The sequence below is a fragment of the Xyrauchen texanus genome, chromosome 14 (assembly GCF_025860055.1).
Source record: "Xyrauchen texanus isolate HMW12.3.18 chromosome 14, RBS_HiC_50CHRs, whole genome shotgun sequence".
NCBI lineage: Eukaryota > Metazoa > Chordata > Actinopteri > Cypriniformes > Catostomidae > Xyrauchen > Xyrauchen texanus.
Window position 1 is genome coordinate 42229155 of NC_068289.1, and position 22987 is coordinate 42252141.

Below are 22987 nucleotides of genomic sequence, written 5' to 3' on the forward strand. Positions count from 1 at the left end.
ATCTCTCAACTCTGACAGGCATCTCATCATTCAGTGCAGCTGTATCACTGCCCACCTGTCGCCAGACTCACAGTCTGACTGGGGAGAATGGTGAAATTGTGTCAAACAGAGCAGGTGTGTCATCTCCAGCTCACAGCCTGTATTACGCTGTTTTTTTAATGACACCTCCTTTCCTTCCTTATACTGGGCCTTATTCTCTTTCCAGTTCTGTCACTCAGTTTCAGTTTTAATGGAATAGTTCACCCAAAAATGAATGTTCTGTCATAATTTACCTATTGTTTCAAACCTGTAAGACTTTTCTTCTGTGAAACACAAAAGGAGATAGTTTACCACTACTATATTAGTGTCAACCACCATTTATTCGAATTGCATCTTATTTTTTTCTCCCGTAAAATTAAAGTTCCATTTTCAGTTTCCTAAAGTCTTTGTTTTCCAAAGTATGCCGTTATGGACAACGTTTTTGAAAGTCCCCATATTTGGTTGCGTAAACAGAGAAATTGACGTGTCTTTAAATGAAAACCAATGAAAGTGGAGGGCATCCATTTTCGTTTGAAAGCTCCATTTTTGGTTTCCTAAAGTCTTCGTTTTCCAATGTTTGCCGTTATGGAGAGCGATATTGAAAGTCTCCATTTTCAGTGAAGGACAATGCCATTCTAGTGTGGATGAGAGGTGTAAAAGTAGCAAATCTGATGTGTTTTCAAAAGAAAAGGTCTTAAAAGTGGAAAACATCCTTTTTGTTTAAAAGCTCTCGGTTTCCTAACGTCATTGTTTTTCAAAGTATGCAGTAATGAGGATAGCTTTCGAAAGTCTCTTTTTCGGTGGAGGAAAGACGTAAAACATGGTAAAATTGGTGTTAAAAATAATCAATCCATGTTTTCCATAACATTTCATACATTATGAACTACATGTTGGAATAACATTAGAGTAAGAATTTTGTATACATACTATATTCTGCAGAAAAAGTAAGTATGGTAGTATGCTTTTCCGAACATTGTACGAATTCTGTATCGCATAAATAATTTACAGTCTTGAAGCCATTGTAATGTTACATAGAAGTGCTTTTTATTGTCTTTAAGGAGAAAGAAAATCTTGTCCATTTATGGTGGTGCAATCCAGTAAAAGACTTTGCTCACACAACTTATTTTCGTTCGAGGATGTTGTGTATGTGATGCTGCCATCACTGAAGTGGCATTCAGGTCCATTGTGTATTCTATTCTGTACGCAGTTTGAGAGACGATTTCATCTCAGCAGGGAATGTATGCCTATTTCTGGCCTGTCAATATGATGCCACCTTAACATTAAATATGATTAATCCACCTCTTAATTAGCCAGCAGCTCTGTGCCAGTAGTCATCAAGTGTCAGCAGCAATTAACTGCTCTACAATAACTGTCAATATTGGGCAACTTTACAAAATAACAAATGTTGCACTGTTGGAATTATTTCATTGGTTAATAGCTGTCGCAATGTAGCCAGCAAAACTCAAATGGAGAGGCATTACTCTTTTTTTTATTTCATTTTTTTTAAATGTGTTTTCATCTTTTTCTCTCTCAGAAGGAGAAAATTAAAGACATTTATCATTCCAAATGACAGTTTGTTTACAAATGAGCACAGTGGATATTATGGAGAGAGACAGGGATGCTAAAGCCCAAGACTTGTCCTTGCTCTCTGATTTCAAAATGATCAATGCATATTAGGGTGCCTCAGGCAGGGTGACCCATGGATAAGAATACATACGGTGTGTTTTGAAGAAGTGCTTTGAGAATTTCATTGGTCTACGGGAGCCTACGTCGGAATATGTTGCAGCAAAAGTTAAAGGGTTAACCAAACAGTTGCTTCTCTTTTTCATCCAGTATTTCTGTGCAAAAACCTGCATCTTGTTTCATGACCAGACATTGGCTGGGTTTCCCAAAGCACTCAGTAGAACGTGGGCAGCACTTAAGTAGTCCTTAATCTCTAAGGCGTGTTTCCCAAAAGTATCGTTATCTAAATAGTTTGTAAAAACCGTTGTAAATTAAAAAGAGCTTTAAACCACTCTTAAGTCCATTAAGTACAATTAAACACATCTTTCTGGCATCTTGTACAGTTTGTCAAAGACAATGGGACATTTAATAAACTGTTTTAACATATTTTGATCATTGGAAAGCTATTGTAATCTATTTCAGAGGATAAAAAAGTGTTGAAAAATCACTATCAAATGGTAAATTTATGTAGCACCTTTTTTAACCTTCCAAAGCACTTTGCACTGTGTCCCATTCACCATTCACACTCACACTCATACACCAATGACGGCAGAGCTGCCATGCAAGGCACTAGCCTGCCATTGGGAGCAACTTGGGGTTCAGTGTCTTGCACAAGGACACTTCGGCATGTGGAGTCGTGTGGGCCAGGAATCGAACCGCCAACCCTGCGATTAGCGGCCGACCCGCTCTACCACAGCTGCCTCGTGGTCAATAGATGTGATAGGTCTAAATTTACAAGACACATAATACAGGATAACGTTATATTAGCCTTTTTTGATCAGCATAATTGTAATTGTTGAAAACTTAAATGAATAGGCCTTAAAATATGGTTAACAGAGGAGATTAGAGCGAGAGTGTGCAATGAGAGATTCCCTCTCTCTCTCACTCTCTTCATCCTCCTCCTCTTATTTCTTCCTCCAATGGCTGATTGAAATCGGCTCGCCTAAAGTCTTTTTACAAGGCAGTAACAAATTGCATGATGCATAATGGAAGTAAGGCTACAAGTACACATGTACCTTCAACTAACCAGATGATCTATTATTATTTAGACAGGTCTATGAGTAGTTCAATACTAATGCCGGTCATTTTAATCCAGTTCTGTGTGCATTTGTTCAGTTTCCAGCCAAAGGAACCAAACTTTAGGCTACGTGAGAATCCCTCAAGATTCACATTGCGTACTTTTACGTTGCATGCATTTATTACGTTACTTTCATTCATCTCTATGATTGAGCATCAATTCATCTGAATCTCAGTCTTACTAAAGCCAAAGCTAGATGGCAGAGGCATTTTTCCCACCATGTCTGATATTAAAAGCAGTGCGACACATTTTGCAAAAGTCGTGGGCATTGTCGATATGGCTTCGAGATATGAAATTAAATTCTTCCGTCCAGCTGTTGTTCAATTTACATGTACATTTAGTTTTTTTTCAGCATAAAAGTAATCCATATGACTCCAGGGGTTAAATCCATATCTTCTGAAGTGATATGATAGGTTTGGGTGAGAAACAGGTCAATATTTAAGTTCTTTTTTTTTAACTATAAATTCTTCTCCTTGCCCAGTATTCACGAAGAATGTAAATCATCAAATACAAAAGAAGAACAATGTGAAAGTGAAAGTGGAGATTTATAGGGGAAAAAAGGACTTCAATATTGGTCTGTATTTATGTGGCTGGGCTCTGACATTCGTGTTTATTGTCTTTTCTAGGCTATGTGAGAATGCATGTCTCGGCCTTTTGGCATTGTCTTGCATTCTCTTGTCTTGTTGGTTATTGGCACAAGTGCATTGATCTTATGTCATTTTCATGCACTCATGTCAGTTGTTTTGTATTTGTCTCTGGCAACCTCAGGCGTGCTACGCGTTGTGCTCATCTTGCGCTTTGCGTCCGGGTCACGAACTGTTGTCATGTTATGCTGGGGTTCGGCTGCTTCAGTCTTGGTGCCTGTTTATTTGTGGCTGAACCCTCGCACAAATATCCCGTCTTGCCTGTCATTTGGCATGAGCATGTGTTGCCTTTGTCTGGCGATATGCGTTTGTGTTTGTAGGAGCGTGTCAGTGGCTTTGTTTAGTTTCCGTATTGCCACGTGTCTCTCAGTCTTGCGTCACACCCCGCCTCCTTGTCTCCTCATTAGTTTATTGTTTTCACCTGTCCTGTTTAACCTGTTTGATTTCTCCCCTTTATTAGCTCCTTGTGTATGCTGTCTTGTTCTGGATTGTTTCAATTCATCCGTTGGTTGGTTTCCCTCCCTGTCGGTTCAGTCTTCATGTTTTTATTTCAGTTGGTTGGTTTGTGTTCTTTTCTCCTACGTGAGAGTTTGTGTTATGTTTGTTTTTATTCTAAATAAAAGCTCATTGTTGCCTATCTGTGCTTGGGTCCTTCCTTTTAACACCCCTTTTCGTGATAGCTCTAGCTGGTAAGAAAATATTATTTATGATTGTTCGTATTCTTCAAAATGCATCATCATGTATCGATCCAAAAGTAGAAAACCTTGTTTGTTAGCTGATTTGAGTCAATTTCACTGGCAAATAAAATAAGTAATTTTACTTAACTTTTCAAAGCTGGTATTCCCTGCATGCAACAGGCTTGAATAATTAATGAGCTTGCATGGTTTCACTGTTTGCAGGATCATTTACACTGGTTTATTGTTGTCTGAAGTTCATTTTCTACTCAAAATTAACCATTCAAGGTCAAAAAAGATTCTGTCGATTGTTACTGACATCGTGTTTTGTGCACCAAGTACTTATTTCTGTTTTATTTCTTACTGTGGCTGTCAATACAATAAAAACATTGTGATTAATGATTTCAGAAATGGTACTAAAGTCAAATATTGTAAAAAATAAATAAATATGTATTCTTTATTGTTTTTGATCAATGGCTGACTTTAAAGAACAGAAAGGGTAAAAGAGGCATTATTAAATTACAAATGAATGTCGTGGATCTTGTCTTTGGACACACATTACACGGAACAAGTCATACCAAACATTTTCTCTCAACACCCAGTGAAAGGATTTCAGTGCTGAACTTCTTCACTGTTGAGTGAAAGGAAAATTTACCGGCCAGTTGTTAATCACAGACATTTTTAGTCGCATAGTGCAAATTTTGGTTGCATGTACAAGTGGTTTACTTGCATCAATCTCAGGATTTAAGAATCAATATTGGGATAATTTAAATGAAGATCTATGTTTTTACCCACCCCTACTTTGTATTCTCCAAATGTGTTTAGTAACAGCTCTCTTATCTTTTTTTTATAATTTTGTGTCAGAAAGTTGACTGAAAATTTCCTTAGACTGATTCCAGACTCCAATTCATGAACAAATCTTCCAGACCAGTTTTGTGAACCAAATCAACTGGTTCACTGAAAAGGTCTGATTCAAAAGTACGATTCATTCACAATTCGGACATTGCTAGTGCCAAACATCTTCATGAAGGCAGTGCAGCGATTATAATGCTGCTGTAATCTGTGTCTTCAATGTCAGAGAGAGAGAGAGAGATAGATTAATCAGGTCAAAAAACTGTTTCATTAGGGAAGATTGTATCTGACCTTTCCACTACAATAACTGTGGCACTCTAATTTCCCGTGAAATAGCACGCATCAGTACGTCTGACATTTACATTGGCGGAAACCAGGAAATGCATACAGATGCAGACTTGCTGTTGAAATGAAGCTGAGTGCATAAAAGTGAGACCCCCGGAATGAGCCAAATGAAATGTAAATGGGTTGTGCCTCATGAATACCATATTAATTAACAGTAAAATATTGCTGCTATTTGCTAAGCCATGGCATGAAGGGGCCAAGTAGAATCAACTAAATAAAGTCTTTAATGAGGCCATGAATATTTGATTTGCCAACCAAGTGAGATGTATTGTACATTGTTTTGAACAAGAGGCCAATTAGAAAGATGCTCATCCCGATCATTATTATTATCATCTGGTGGGCTGAAGGCAGTTTAGATGAGAGCAAAGAGACAAGGAAAATGGAGAAAGGCAAGTCGAGGAGTCAACGCAAAAATATACAAAAGGAATATAGAGATGCATAACTCAAATGATATTAGGAGAAACAGAAAGCAGCTGTCTCACTGTCCAGTCGGTCAATGACTTAACATAGCATTTGTGTATGAAGGCACCTTCTTAAGACAATGGTTTTAGATCACCTTCCAAGGCACCGCTAGCTTTAGATTTAAACAAACAAATATTTAAAGGAATAGTTCAAAATGAAAACTTTTCTTCTCTGATTTATACAACAAAATTGGATGGTGATTTATGCAACAAAATTGGATGGTGATTTATGCTGCCAAATTTCAAAAAGGCCAAAAAAAAAAAAAAAACACAACATGAAAGCATCCTTAAAGTGGTTCATATGCATATTGTGCACTACACTGATGAGCCAAAACATTATGACCACTCAAAGGTGAAGCGATTAATGTTGATCATCTCCTAACAAGGCCACATGTCAAGGTCTGGATAGATTAGATGGAAAGCAAACAATCAGTTCTCGTAGTCAACATGTTGAATACAGGAGAAATGGGCAGGATGTAAAGACCTGAGCGACTTTGACAAGGGCCAAATTGTTATGACCAGACGACTGGGTCAGAGCATCTCTGAAACGGCAAGGCTTGTGGAGTGCTCCCGGTCAACAGTGATGAGTACCGACTGAGGAGGGACAAACCACAAACCGGTGGCAGGGAGTTGGGCACCCAAGGCTCATCAATGTGCGAGGGCAATGAAGGCTATCCCGTCTGGTCCGAACAGAAGGTCTACTGTGCCCATGATGACCCCTGTCCACCATCAAAATCACCTATAATAGGCACACAAGTGCCGGAACTGGACCTTGGAGCAGTGGATGAAGGTCACTTGGTCTAATTAGTGCCATTTTCTTTTACATCCCATAGATGGCCTTGTACGTGGGTGCCGTTTACCTGTGGAAGTGATGGCACCAGGATGCACTGTGGGAAGACGACAAACGGTAGAGGGAGTGTAATGCTCTGGGCAATGTTCTGCTAGAAAACCCTGAGTCCAGCCATTCATGTGGATGTCAATTTGACACATACCACCTACCAAATATTGTTGCAGACCATGTACTCCCCTTCATGGCAATGATATTCCCTGATGGCAGTGGCCTGTTTCAGCAGAATAATGTGCCCTGCCACACTGCACACATTGTGAGGGAATGTTTTGAGGAACATGATGAAGAGTTTAAGGTGTTGCCCTGGCCTACAAATTCCCCAGATCTCAACCCAAATGAGCATCTGTGGGATGTGCTGGACCAACATGTCCGATCCATGGTGGCTCCACCTCGCAACTTAAAGGACTTGAAGGATCTGCTGCTAATGTCTTAGTGCCAGATACAACAGGATTCCTTAATGGGTCTTGTAGAGTCCATGCTTCGGCAGGTCGGCGCTGTTTTGGGGGCACACCTGAGGAACAGACCTAAAATTTTGTTGTCGATCATTGACAATTGCTGATTAAATAAACAGTTTGCCGTAGCTCTCAAATTTCCTTTGTGGTTGTGTATATTCAAACTTTTCACATCACGATCAACAACCCAAAGTTTTGTATGAACTATTCCTATAATGACCCATTCAAATTTGTAAACAAATGATTTACTCACAATGTTTACATCACTGTTTCAATCATCTGTTGAATAAACCCTGCTACTGAGTTCATAACTCTGCCTCCGTGAGTCTCTCTGTGACACCTTTAACTTTTAAATCACTCGTCTGCAAGTTGTTCAAAATGCTGCAGCGAGACTTCTGACTGGTACAAAAAAGAGAGATCACATCTCTCCTGTCTTAGAAATTTTACACTGGCTCCCAGTTAAGTTCAGAAATTGCAGTTTTGGTGTACAAAGCGCTATCCGGTGCTGCACCAACATACATATGTGATTTACTGACTATGTACACTCCCCAAAGAAATCTTAGATCGTGTAATCAGCTTCTTTTAACTGTTCCATGCTTTCGCTGCAAAACCAAGGGTGGTCGGGCCTTCTCTGCCGCTGCTCCTAAGCTCTGGAACAGTCTGCCCTTCGCTGTGAGGTCTGCTCCGACACTAACAAGTTTTAAATCGGCTCTTAAAACGTATTTATTCTCTAGTGCTTTTAAATAAACTGCTTGATTGATTGTATATGAATCTTTTGAATGAATTATATCAGGTGCTATATGTATAAACCTGTCTTTTGCCTTGTCTGTTTCAATGCTTTTAAATTGCATATTGTAATATTGTACAGCACTTTGGCGCAGCTCTCTGTTGTTTTTAAATGTGCTATAGAAATAAAATTTGACTTGACTTGACTTGACTTAAACCCTCATGCTTTTATTTTGACATTCTGAAGTCTCCAGGAAGTTCTGTATGTGTCTGATTGTAGGAAAGTTCAAAGTAGTTTAATTCCCTTCTTATTCAAATTCGGGTAAAATGCACCTCCGGTGCCATTCTAAATGCACATTATAAGTGAACTGAACTATTTAGCATCTACATCTGAGATGTTGTTTGTGAGTAGCTCTCAAATATTGCGCACCCTTGTGAAGGCTAAAAATAGCCGCGCGTGTGTAAACAGAGCTGCACCATTCAATAATGCATTGGAGCTGCTTGTGCATCTTATATATTTTCTTATAAAACACAGCCTTTTGTGATTCACAGAGCTATCGCATGTCTTCAAGTGGCTTTGAATAAAATGCGATGTCATTTCATGTGAACTGCTTTAATGGTGTTTTATGGTTCTTTTATCATTTTTGGAGCTTGACAGTAACGAACATGACTAACACACAGTATCGGATTTGGATCGGGCTCGTTGGACCGATACCCGATCAGTTTAAAAACGTCAGTATCGGGGCCGATACCGGTCCAGGTTTAGTATCATTTTTATGATTTTTAGGCATTTTTATTTTTTCAACCAACCTGCATGTTGCACGTACACTATAAACCCTAATGTTGGAAATATCAAGGTTTATTAATTAAATATTGCGTGAAATGTCAGGCTTTGTTCTCATAACTCAAATATTTAAGTTCATTGAACTTATCTATCTTAAAAACCCATCGACTTAAGATTTTAAGTGTTAAAAACTGAGTCGATGGGGAAAATCTATTATGCTTTACGCTTGAATGTTTCCTTGGTCAAAGGGAAGTTAGGGGGGCATTTATATAGGTTTTAGCTCTTTTGTAGTATGTGACATGGCAGAGGGTGGGGCCGGGTCGTGATTCCGCACACCCGCCCCCTAATCAGGCTAATTAGCACTCGAGAGGGATAAAGGCCGACCGAAGATGGCAGTGCGACAGAGAGAGAGCTTTACGGACAGCTGCCTTTGTGTGTTTGTCTTTTTTTTAAGTTTCTTACCTTAAGGAGGAGGCCGGTTTACACAAGAAGTTAAGTCTACTTGCATCCTAAATTGTTAAGTTCATTCTATATGAACACTAAGTTAATAACATACATTTTGGAGACGGCATTACTCAATTCAATTGAGGGAATGAGTTTACTCAATCAGTAGAGTCAACTTATTTGGGTTTTCAGTGTACAGGATTGTGGAATAGCTAATGCCACGTCCACACGAACACCTTTTCATTTGAAAGCATATTCATTTTGTTACGTTAACGTCTCTCATCCACACAAGAATTCCCTTTTCTTCAACCGAAAACAGCCTTTAGACAACAATCTCCATTACCGCATGCTTTGGAAAACTATGCTGCCTTCAAAAATCAATTAGATGGAGGCGTCTCAGTAGACAGAATGTGACATGAACATTAAACTCAGACTTGTGTTGATGTCTTCCTACCTTCGAATACTGCCTGATAAGGCTACATTTTTGATGTTTTGTTCAAGCCATTATGACACTCACATCAACCCTTTGATGGCTTATGAGAGAGCACTTATAGCAGAGAGCAAATGAAGCACTTGTCTGTGGTCACATCTCACTCCTGTCTCTTTAAGAAAGCACCTCACCTCTCTCAGAGCTGTCCGCATCAGTCAAGGCATCTCCTGTGCTCGCACACAGGCCACAGTGGACCTTCCAGACAAAGCAGCTCTCATAATCAATTGTTCCAGTCACAGACCCTGACAGTCTCATAAGGAAGGCAGCTACTCATCTCCAATCCATCCTTTCTCTGTCATCCACTCGCCCCGTCTATCACCGTCACCCTGTCTTTATTCTTTCTCGCCTGAGCTCCTGTTTCCTCTCTCTTTTTTGCTTTTGCTTATTGCTTGTTAGCAACCAAGAACCAAAAGGTGCATTGACACATGCCGAGTGTAACAGTCTGGTTCCGGGTTTAAAAATCCCATTTATTTTCTCCATAGGGGAATAGATTTTAAACCATAACTTATAAATCTTTAAATAGAGACCTCCAAGGTGGGCAATCGATGGTATATGCACCTGATAAAGATTTATACTTCCGTGTTGAACATACGGCATAGACTCCGCATTTGGCCAACACGTTGGTTTGCATTTATAGTTCTGCGTCGTTTTGTGAGTACACAGCCAAAATGCTGGATTGGGACAAAAATGCCTTCATTTCTGAAATAACTGTACATTTCATAAATAAACATTTCATAAACAAAGGCAATATTAAGTATTCGTGGATTCAAAAACATTTATTAAATTATTGAAGTATAAAAGTATGTAGTATTTAGGTACATATTATTTATTATACATGTTGTCTGCCCGTGCAGAGAGACAATAAAGGAGGCCTAGACTGAATGCTTGCTTTTGAGTCCCTTAAATAATAATCAATAAATATTGTGGCATACTTTGATGCTCCGTGCTGAAAAGGATTATCAAATTAATCAATAACTGCTTGCTTGACCAACACACAATGGGTGTTGTTTTAAAGCTTACAATATTTACTATGCATTTAGGCAAAATAACCAGAAGTGTCCCATTTTCATAACTAATTAAATACGATTAATTGCTGTACACCATACAGTCAAACATACAGTGAAAACATAATACATAAGAAAGTTCTGGATTAGAATACAACAAATGTTGTTTCACACACATACCTGGTATTTAAGCAATATCACACGAGCAAGAGTGCGATATGGCCCTATATCAGCACTGCTGTAATTCGGCCGCAGGCACGAGGCAGAAGTTGAAATTTTTATTTTCAAAACAGTTCCTAAGAATTGCCCTTACAAGTCTAATGTCAACGGTGCCAACAGAATGTAGGCCTGTATCTTGGGAACATTACCCTATAGGGTACCTGGGCAGTTTTATTCACACAGAGGTGTGTTTCCCAAAAGCATCTTTAGCCAACTATGCTCACAAGTTCCATTGTTACCAACATAATTCAACAAATTGGTGTTTTCCGAAACCGTAGTTCCAACAAGCATTCACAAGCAGCATCACCATGTTGTGTGTTTGAAACTACAGTTCTCCACCTGTGGTTAGAAGCAAAGTTAATTATCAGTTTGCTGTGTGTACATTATTTAACTTTGCTGAGGCTTCTATATATTTTATTCCATATATATTTAATTCTGTCAAGACTTTGATCCCATTTAAAAGCATTTAAGAAAACAATTTATTCTGGGGTTTTGCAGAAAGCAGCATTCTGAAATGTGAAACATGAATGCAACCATTTAAGGAATTGAAAGCTTTTAAAAAACCCATTTAACACACATGGTTTCTGTTGGAGATAGCCACCCCCTGCATAACATCATTAGCTCTATGTTGTTGAACCAACATGTTTAAACGATGGATGTGCGACATAGTTATTACGGTTTCAGGAAACAGTCTTGACTAGCTTGTTAATTTCTCCATTGATGCATCATACTATGATGGTTAAATAGTGAGTTACGGCGTTGTATGGGAAAAGCTAAAATTGCTATATATTGTGCATGCATAGCTTGTCATTTTTACTAGCTGACCAACCACCTAGAAATGTCTTTGTCTTATGGCTATACTTAGTGACCATTTTAACATTTATGGATTGGCCCCATTCACTTCCATTGTAAGTGCCTCACTGGAACTGAGAATTTAGCTTTTTTAAAGAAACGAAGGGACAAGTCGAAAGTATTTTTTGTGGTAATCAGTATTATGCCACAAAGGCTTTCGATTGAGCTTAACTTGTATTGAACCCGGAATATTCCTTTAACTTGTATATGAAAAAGAACACTTTTAAATGTTGGCAGTGCTTTGCAGCATGGTTCCTTCATACATGCTTTGTAAATTGTTGTAACAGGGCGGAGGGCGGGGCCGGGTCGTGATTTTACACACCCGGTCCCTTATCAGGATAATTAAGCCTCAGAGAGGGATAAAGGCCAACTGCGGAAGGTGGTGCGACTAGAGAGTGATCGTTTATGGTTAGCTGAACGTCATTTGTGTGTTTGTGTCTTTTGTTTACGTTTTTCATTAAACTATTATTTATATTGTCAAGCCGGTTCTTGCCTCCTCCTTGCCCGTCTGAACCCCTTTGAACACACATGATGGTCAGCTGACCATAAACAATCACTCTCTCATCGCACCACCTTCCGCAGTCGGCCTTTATCCCTCTCGGAGGCTTAATTAGCCTGATAAGGGACCGGGTGTGTATAATCACGACCCGTTCCCGCCCTCCACCCTGTCACAATTGTGTTCACTTTATTTACACTTTAGGGTAATTTCAAATGTATTTGCGCACAAATAAGCAGGACACAGTTTGTGGGCTGAGAAATTGTCCTCCTGCTATTACCATATGGAACAAGAGCATCTGAAATAGTGATCCACGAGTATTCGGGACAGACCCAACCTGTCAACTACTGGCAAAACTAACAGAGTAGTAGACTAGTCGGTAAATTCCTTACTATATACGCTTATATGTCTATAAGACATTTTACATTTCATAAATAAAAACTACTCTTCTAACAAATTGAATCTAATCTTCACCCATTTTTCTCGGATGACCAAGCCTCACAAAAGTTATCAAATGGATTTTTGATAATCCAAACCCCAGAAGTTCCTCAGAAATGGCCTCTCAAAGATGACCGTAAGGACGGCAAACAGCAACTGAGGCTGTATCTTTCCAACACTTGCAATATTGGGGTCTAATAATTATAAATACTGTTAAAATGTGCTTATGACCTTTAAAAGGCTGACCCTGAAATCTTAATTCTGCTATCCTCTGCTCCTTTGGAGATTGGTTATATTAGAATGACTCTGCTGCTGCTGCTGCTGTGCTTGGCCCCATAATTGCTGCTTTCAGCTATACTTTTGGTCCTTTTCTCAGCCCCTCGCTAATAACCTCTTGTCTTTTTCCACAGATGGTTGGAGAAGAAAGGAGAGATCATGGAACAGAAGTAATGGGTCATTTTTGAGGTAGGATATTGCAGGAACCCTTTAAAAGTGCCTGGATTGCATTGTTTGCTACTTGCTGCTAAAGTGCAAAGTTCTTCTATGCTAGAAGATTATTGATATATATATTAAAAACCTTTTTGTATTGTAGGATCTAAAGTACTTTGTGCTATACTGCTTTTTATATACTGTATAGCTGACAGAAAATATGGCCCCTTTGAACACAATCTTTATAGGAGGGAAAAACTTTGAATTTGACCTTCAGATGTAGTCTTCCTCTTTTTATCTTTTCTCTCTTGTGTTTTGTAAAGAGAGCACTGAGATACAGAAATTAATTTGAAGGCATTTAGAGTCTTTCAGTGAAAATTGAAGTAATTACCTCAGGGCATGGGCTAAAATGTTAATATTTTTTGGTTTGAGACATGAGTCTGGATTGCAGAATTGCGCCTGATTAGCATTGTTCTGACAAGTATAGTGTAGTGACAAAGCGACCACAAACCATTCAATCTTTCAATCAGAGTTGGCAATTTAATCAAGTGTCGGCAAGTCAGAGAAGTTAAAGTTACTGTAAGCGATTTCACTCTTCTGTGTGGTTATTCATGTCAAATTAACCACATTTCAGAAACGTTCCCAGCTGAATTATTTTGTTAATACTTTTTCTCAAAGCCAATATCTTAAATGCCATAGATCAATATTTATTGAGTTATCCATTATTTTGTAGAGTGGGGAATAATGAACATTTTTGCCTTGTGAGAGTCTTAAAATTGAACAAATAAAAACTACTTTGTTGTGTTGTTGGAAAAAGTTGGAGTGGCTATAATTTTTATCATAATCTTAATATCCTTTTAGAGTCTGGTCAGGAATCACAATGTATTTTTTTATTATTGATATTTAAGGTGCTTTATGGTTAAATCCAAGTGATATGGGCTGTCTGTGTGACTATAATTCAATTTTGAATTCACACCTTAATAATGCCACAATGGGTCCTGAAGTCAACAAGGTTAAAGACCTACCTATGTCTGTGTAAAAATAAAAAAATGTTCTGCCAACACTTCTAAGGTTATATTTTGACCTCTAGACCAAAATTATAGGTGAAAATATTCCTTTTATTTTAGTATTAACAAATAGTTGGTTTGCCATTAGACAAACCAAACGAAATTGCAAAAGTTTGTGACCATTTTCAAAATGTCAAACACCCCTTTTCTGCCACTGGTCAACCAAACAAAAACAGTATACATGGTTCTGCAGAAATGGTAATATGTCAGTATGTTATTCACAAAAAATAATATTGCCGTACAATGCCACAAGGGGTCCTGAAGTCAGCTGATTTTAGTAATAGACCAACCTATCTCTGTGTAAAATTTAAATAATAATGTTGCCAACCCTTCTAAGGTTCATAGAAGGTCCAAGGTCCATAGGTGAAAATAGTAAAAATAGTCATTTTCACCCCTTCTACAAAATAATTTATAATTCAGTATATATTGAGTCATGGCACATCATTTATATATTTCATTCAACAGTAAAAAAAAAAAAAAAAAGGAAAAACCTGGTTGAGTTGACACAGAATGACCCATATGATATATCATTGCCTGCATACTGAGGTATAATTTAAAAAGATTTGTGGAAACCTGTAAGAAATTGAAAGTGAGCTTTATTCATGCATTGATAATTGTTCATCTTGTTCATAATATGATGCATTATGAACTGCTGCAATTTATATTAAAGCGATAGTACACCAAAAAATGAAAATGTTCTCATCATTTACTGACCCTCATGCCGTCCCAGATGTGTATGACTTTCTTTCTTCTGCTGAAAAGAGTTTTAAAACAATGCAAGTGAATGGTGGCCAGACCTTTGAAGGTCCAAAAAGCATCGCATTTGATTTGCATTCTTTATGCATATCGCCACCTACTGAGCAGAGAGGATCATTTATAGGAAAAAGAAAAGGACTTAAATATTGAACTGTTTCTCACCCACATCTATCACATCACTTCTGTAGTCATGGATTAAAGCAGTGGAGATTTACGGATTACTTTTATGAGGCAATTTAACTGCTTCCTATGTCAGATTAGAATGGCATCTCTTCTTGTGTATTTACAGGCAATACCTGCCATTTGCGATCAGATTTTCAATAGCTATGGCCAGTTGTGCAGCACACCTACAATGTCAGATTGACCATCAATAAGAACGCCCACTAACGATCAACAGTACAGTAAATCTGCTAATCCAGTGACAATTTGTTGCTTAACTGGTAGAGCCTGGTGCTGGCAATGCCAAGGTAGTGCATTATATTCCCAAGGAATTTAAATACTGATTAAAGTACACATTGAATGCCATGTTTGTCACTATAGCCAAACTCTGACTGTACATTAAATTAGCCCACAGCATTTAACTAAATTAGAGGTAAAAATTTTTAATTTTTAGTTTTTTTAAATTAGAGGGTTGTGAGAGATTTGAGAGATCATAACAGAAAGTGGTTGTGTTGGATCATACAGTTACAGATATATTATATGAGGAAATATGTGATTCGGCAGCATGTGTGTGTCGACACATTTTTATCCTGTTCTTCCACTAAGGAGCAATTAGCATTCATTAAATCGTCAGCCACACTTTAAGCGCCTCACTGTAGGAGAGCTCTCATTTTACTATTGATTTCTCTTTGTCTACAAATAGAACTGCACAAAGAGGACTCGGTGGCTTAGAGGCACAGTCTGTCAGCTGGGATTTTGATTAAACCGTTGGGCAATAGTTATGCTCATTAAAAACCTTTGGCTTTGTTTTCAGCTGATGGTGTATAGTGGTGGTGATTTTGATTCATGTCAGTGACTCAAGTCTTTTGAATCCACTCACCAAAAAAACTTTGCTGAGATTTGTTCATTGATTCATTTTTATCAAGCTGTACAAGAACAACAAAAAAGACAACAATAATAAACTGAAAAATTATTAACGTCCATATGTCATTGTAATGTGTTCATCACTCATATTCATAATTCATCCGGCCCCATTTCTTGTTGAACGAGATTGACAAATCTAGCAAACGACATGCAGCTTCTGCTCTCATTCAGTCTGACAGCAGATCCTCATTCACGAACGAGATGACTGATTCATTCAGTTCGTTCATTAATGAATTGTCTCCTCTCATTCAGACTCAAATGACCGACTACTTGTTCAGTAAAGGGGCGTATTCGGTCAGTGGGTCAAACCAATGATATGCTCCTTCACAGCCTGCTCTCGAATGCTATTGGCTTGTGCTAAAAGTCAGTCTTTAAAAGCAACACAAATGGAATTTGCATATCAGCAAATGTACGAAGACACTTTAAAAATAGAGTTTAAACACCATAACCATTTTCACCACAAATTGCAGTCATTATTTTTACTATACTTTGTCAAATACTGGGCATAACTTTTATTAAGACGTTCAAAAAGTTGAAAAAATCCTAATAATATCTTACACTGTGCACAACATTTCCATTCGTAATTCATGTAATTTTAACTATGATCTTTTAATTTCTGGATTTTGTTTTTGCATACGTATAAACTTAGTGTCAGTCTTAGTCTTGGTGCATTTCACCTCTTTCACGCCTTGTTGAACGCAATTGATCCACTTGTCGAACTGAATGAATGACATGCCTCCTCTTGTTCAATCCTTCAGCAGACCATTGTTCATGAACGAGATGACTGAGTCATTCATTTCACTGGCGAACGAATGTACCAGTACATTCAATTAATTCATGAACGAGACGTCTCATCTCGTGTAGACTCAAACTACCGACTCGACTCATTCAGTAAATGGGTGCATTCGTTCAGCGGGTGAAACCAATGATATGCGGCCTCACAGCCCAGACTTGAATGCTATTGGCTCATGCCATAGTCCGTCTCAGCAGGCATGAAAAGCCGTAGAGCTCATTTGCTTCGAAAGGGAGAGATGTCAATGAACAAGTAATATGAGTCAGTGTATGAAGGGGAACGAGAACGATTAGTTCACTTGCCAGATTTGTTCAAAAAGACTGAATCGTTCACAAACAAAACATCACTAGTGGAAAAAACAACAACAAATGTTTCGAACATTCCCTCGTCTTTTATTGGTCGACCAAACATAAAGAGGATACACAGTGTATATCCTGCAGGAATAGTAAAGGTTTAATGTTAGTATGCTATTCCGAACAATGTTCTTACGTTTAGTCAAACAAACTTATTGCAATTCCATTTGGTGCCACTAGTTCTGCAGAAATCCGAGCCATTTGATGGGTTAAAGAAAAGTCTTGTTTCTTGTCATTGGCTTGAGGTTTCATGCTGGCAGCCTTCAAGCTGAAAAGGCAGGGGCGGACTTGAGTATGGGCGACATGGGCATCTGTATTTCTGGATTACACCCAACTCTATTTACTGGTGTGTGTATATCGGCAATTTTAACACAATCAAAAGTGACTCTTCCAATCTGAATTTTGAGTCAGGACTACTGCATTTTACACAGTTTTTCGTGAAGTCATTTTGTTGTGTTTCATAATTTGCTTTCTGTACATATACATATAGCCACCAACATATACTGCGTATTTCATACTAAAAATTATTCCTATTTCAGTGAAACAATAATTGGCTAGAAGCTGCATGCTTCATCTGTAGCTCAGTCAGTTGTTCTCTCTTCATCCTTTGTTTTGTGCCAAAGTGACTTGTGAGTACAAAATTATACGTGGGTTGTGTGTAGGCGTGTGCTGCGTGAGAATAAGTTGTGAGCAGTAATGCGTTTGAGTATGAGGGCAGGTGTGAGGAGGCGTCATGTGCTGTATGTTGTGTGAGCATCAATGACCGTGGTGGTGCTTTATGGCTCTTGATTTTTCTCTTACATTCTGCTTCTCTCTGGAGATTAACAGCTATTTTTCTAGCATTTTTCTCATCCTCTAATCCAATAATTAATAGCCCTGATCATCTGGATGTGAATTAAATTGGATAATTAATGAAATGTTGTTTTAATGTGGTCTTGGAACAGAGATCAAGGAAATGTATCTTGATCTTGTCTTGGAAAACAAGACAAATACTTATTTAGAATTTATGTATTTTTTTTTTTTTTTGCTGTGGGTGTTTGGAATCGAATACTAGCTTGCTACTTACTGAATAGTGTGCAGTATGTACTGCATATTGCTTATTAGTTTTCAAAATATAGTATGCAAAAATAGGTTCTGTTAACAGGGCTCAAAAACTAAATTCGACATTATTTCGAAAAATACATTATTTCAGGTAGGTGCAATCGTAGCTGCAAGACATCGTTTAAATCGGCATTGTCTATTACGTCCACAAGAGGGTGCTATGAATCAATTTAAACCAAACACCACCGTGCTAAAGCTGTTACTTATTGATATTATAAGATTTAGCCAGTTCATATACCTAAATCTTAATTAAAAAAGTTAAATGTGAAAAGAAATGCTTCATCAATAGTTTTATGTTAACTTAGTGTTGCACAGTAGCCTATACCGGTGCCATAGTACTATCACGGACTCAAGCTTCATAATACCAGCAGTACCACTGTGTTTTTCATTAAATATAGTTGTATGTACTTACCTAATGCTTATGCAGAGATGCTAATAAAAGAGCAAGACACAATGGCTTAAGACCTCCACACAGGGGCCGTTCACTTAACATGAACACTAGACGGACGTCTTTGAACATTGCACTGTTTCTTGCTGTTTTTTCAGCATTTCGTGTAGGAGCGCTGTTTTATTAGACATTGTGGAAATTCAGTCTAAACACACACCTTCTGTTTTATTCCTGCCACTGCATATTTTTTAGCCCAAGAATGTGATTGGTATAAATGGTCCGTAAGTTACCGTCAGTGCTTGGCACACATCCAAAATTGTTATGCTAATTTTAGGATTCAAATGTGCATTTTTATCTTAAATTCCATGAATATTCAAATTTTGCATTGTAATTTAACAACCGTACAGTGCATTATTCCATGAAAGAGTAGTAGGTGTTGTTGTTGTCACATGACCTCATTACGTCACGTTTAATTCTCTGAGTTCTGACCAATTATCATCTTTTTTTGCATTTTGCATTTTTTTCTAATTTTATGTAAAAATGTCTTAACATTTGTTAGCTATCACAGTGTGTACTTTTGTATACTCCACATTTTTGCAAATATAATAGGTCATGCGGTATATATACTGCAGAAATACTAAACAAATATGCTACACCGAACCAGAGGCTATTTAGCCCATGATGGAGCATTAAAATTAATGGTAAAAATTGGAACGCCCAATATGGCGGATGTAGAAAAAGAAGTCCCACCTTACAGATAAAAGTGCCAATCACCTTTCAGATACCGACATCGCCTGTCAGTCAACTTGAAAACGCACATGCGCATTAGCTGGATCAGCCTAACAAATAGCCTTTTTTAGCGTTATCTGAGCTAAAGAAGCACAATTTATGAAACCACTGATACAATTTATGAGATTGAGGTCTTTTCTCATTCAACTTGATAGGAGACGTACTTTTATGCTGCTTGGATCCATAAAAAATAGCTGCCCAGTAGCATTCCGAAGATGGCTGCCAAGTGGACTGACTTGGCTCTTCCAGATTCCTGATTGTTGATATCCGGACAGCCACCTCCCAGCAAAAATTAAATTGACGTATCCTTACCTAGGTGCAGATCAATGTAAAGTAGAGGGTGCATCCGCATCTGTAACTGTTGTCACCTTGTACTGTTTGCTGGCAGCAATTTTCTCAGTGTGCGCTTGTCTTTCAAGAGTTTATAGGAAAATGCAGAGCAGTCCAGTCCATGATAAAGATGTACTAAAAGCATTGCCTTCATGCTTGGTACACACTTGAGTCGAGATTTATCTGGTGTCCATGCTGCGTTCATTAATGTGAACGCACCCTCCATAGATTCAGATGTCCCAGGCAGGTATAAAACAAACTCCACGACCTTGACTAAGACTCCGAAGAGGATGGTCTTGCTCTCCAGCTCACGAAAAACATCTGTCCATCTCTCAAACACGGCCATCTTGTTCAAGTTCCACTCAGTGATGTGACGAGTGACAATGTTTTTCGTGCAAGCCCACTCATCAAAAGTGTGGTTTTGTTAATCAAACTGAGATTAGAAGTGTTCTAGGCTTCTCTGAATGTCTTTCCACTCTGGGATGTCTCTCAGTAGGGCCCAGTCAAGTTTTTCTGTGTTCTTCAATGAGCGGCTCCAATTTTGGAGGCAATCCACTGATGCTGAATAAAAGTTTCTCACTGCACAAAGGAAATCATCCGCTCGCATGTCACCAGCATCAACCAGGGCATCCAACTGCTTTTAAATGTCAGAGGGTATAAATGATTCCTCCAGCCTAGCCTGCAACACTTTTCTCAGGTCATGAATGTGCAAAGCCACTTCTGTGGCTGATGTGTGGTCTTGCTCTTCTATCTCCAGTGCACGGTTTGCTTGAGTGCGAAGCCAATTCAGAGTTTAGTGCATGGATCGCTGAAAATGTCTCTTAGAAACTTTGGGCATTTTTCTTGAGAAATACAATATGCACGCAGGCCATTGAAAATGTGTAGTATTCTTTCAAGAGCTGGACCAAGAGAGAGGAAACGTGTGTTGCCATGCGACAGTAATTTCTGATAGTCCAGCTGCACAAAAGCGAGTATGTTGCATATGACAGCTTCAGATTTGGTGAGGGCCGAAAGCTATGGCCGTGCACAGTAGAATGATAAGTAAAAATTCCTTCACTTGCATGCCTCTTGTTAGATTCAGAACTTTGCTTCACAAAAAAAAACCCTGCTAACACTTGGTTGTGGTGCACTTTAGCAGCATCCACATGTTTTTTTGTATGAAAATGCTGCGCTATGTCGGTTTCGTCCTCCATGGGTGCATGGGCGAAAATTTCATCAAAATGTTGGGGGGGACAATAAACATAACAATTCTCAAGAGCAAGTTTTGAAGGGGACACCAATAATACAGGCAAAATTGTACTTGACCAAAGCACTGTGAGGCAAGGGAGGGGGGACTCAAAATGTTTAAAACGTTTTTTTGTTGTTTCCCCGATTGCATTTGTATTATTTTATTTCTTAAAAAATTATTTTAAGAATATATCATTATATTATTTACAATACATATATTTTAATGATATTTTAGGGGGGGACAACCCTCAGATAAGGGCGGTCCTGACCCCCCCGCCCGATTTCCATCTATGCATGGGTGATGGAAAAGCGAGCTCCACAAATCTCACACATCACTTTTCTAGGCTCTGTCTGTGACTCCTTTTTTAGAAATGTAAACTCTTTTTTTTAAGATCCTCATTAAATGTTAATGCACGCTTCCTTGACATTTTTGTGCTTTTTCAAACTGACTCTTCAATCAGTTCACCAACTGGACGTCTATTGACGGCGGACTGTGATTGGATAGTTTAATCCAATCAAGTAATTCAAATAACACGTTGTGATTTTATTGGTTTTACAAGCCGTGGCTACCTTTGATTAGAATACTCACATGACTGAGAAAGCCGCATAAGCGATAGAGACATTTTAGGAGAGTGGAAATACTGGACAAAACAAAACATTTTCAGAATAAGTCGGGACACTAGAAAAAGTGCATGAATACGGGACTGTCCTGGGAAAAACAGGATGTCTGGCCACCCTATTTGAACGGGACATTGAATGAGCATTGTCTTAGTGTATTACAGTAGGGGTGATAAGATTACACTTAATAAACTGCTTAGAAGACTTTTATGCTTTCGTATCCAGACAGGTTTTACAGAGTATGAATACCGGGTCTGATTTCTGCCTCTCCATACCGAATTTAGTCCTTTTATTCTATAAAATTCCACTGATGTAGAAACAAAATCTTATGGTTGAGGCTCTGGGTTACTGACCAGAAGGTCGGAGGTTTAAGCCCCAACACTGCCAAGATGCCACTGTTGGGCCCTTGAGCAAGGCCCTTGACCCTATCTGCTCCAGTGGCGCTGTATCATGGCTGACCCTGCACTCTGACCCCAGCTTAGCTCATGTGAAAACAAAGAAATTTCACTGTGTATATGAAAATGTATATATAATGTGTGACAATAATAAAGGCTTTCTTTCTTCATTTACTTCTTTCTTAACGGCTGAGCAATTGTCCTAGTCAGATTACATTCAGCGGGGATGGAGAAAGTACAGTTAAAAAAATTCTAGAACCATACATTGAATGGTTAATAAATAATGCAGCGTGTGCTCTCTTCCTGGTTGGGAGGCCTTGGAGTAGAGGTGGCATGATATGTCAATCAAAATCTATTTCATGGTACGAGTAATTTGCCATCATGGTAATGGTGTATATATATATATATATATATATATATATATATATCACTATGCAGGTATTTTTGCTGGATTCAAGGATAAATGGATAATAAAATAAATAACCATTTGGTAGTGTCAATTTGTTCTATTTTTGCTATGGAATTTCAGTTACTGCTGAGCCAATTGCAGTTCTTCCATTTCCATGAACATTGAGTAGGACGGAATTTCATCCTAGATCTTGGAACAGAGGAATAGGGTGGGGAAGTCTTCAACTGCTGGAACAAATAGCTTGAAAAAAATTATTGCCTTTATGAAACTACTGCAGTTACCCTTGGTATTCTTCTTACATTCAATTGATTTGCATTTCCAAGGCTTTCTAGGGGGAAACAAAAGTAATTTGTAAATAGAACAAATCACTACCAAGCAGACAATACATTTTCCTGTCATCTTTGTAGATGCATTTATGCTGGATGCAGTTTACAGAGAGGTAAGGTAAAGGAAAAGGATAGATATATATTTACATTACTGAAGTGCCGCTTTGAATTTACGGTTTTAGAAAAACTCAGTGCTTTTCTCCCAGGGAAAAGTACTGTACTTTATGCTTTTATGACTGACAAATAACTGTATATCTGAAGAATAATTGTTTAAGCATAGGATTATTGAGATTTCAAACTGACTTACAATGCTGAAAAATAAACAATAGTCAAAAAAAAGCCTGCAGCCATCAAACCCTACAGAACTGGCTGATGTT

At 38.3% G+C, this 22987-nt stretch overlaps 1 protein-coding gene across 2 annotated transcripts in view; it reads left to right on the forward strand.

Annotated features, from left to right (window-relative positions):
- Window positions 1-22987, forward strand: part of LOC127655239 (beta-1,3-galactosyltransferase 1-like) — a 191406-nt gene that overhangs the window by 96033 nt on the left and 72386 nt on the right. For both annotated transcript variants that reach the window (XM_052142923.1, XM_052142922.1), the window contains one exon: window positions 12957-13011. The gene's annotated coding sequence lies outside the window, so the exon portion shown is untranslated. The remainder of the gene's footprint in view (window positions 1-12956; window positions 13012-22987) is intronic.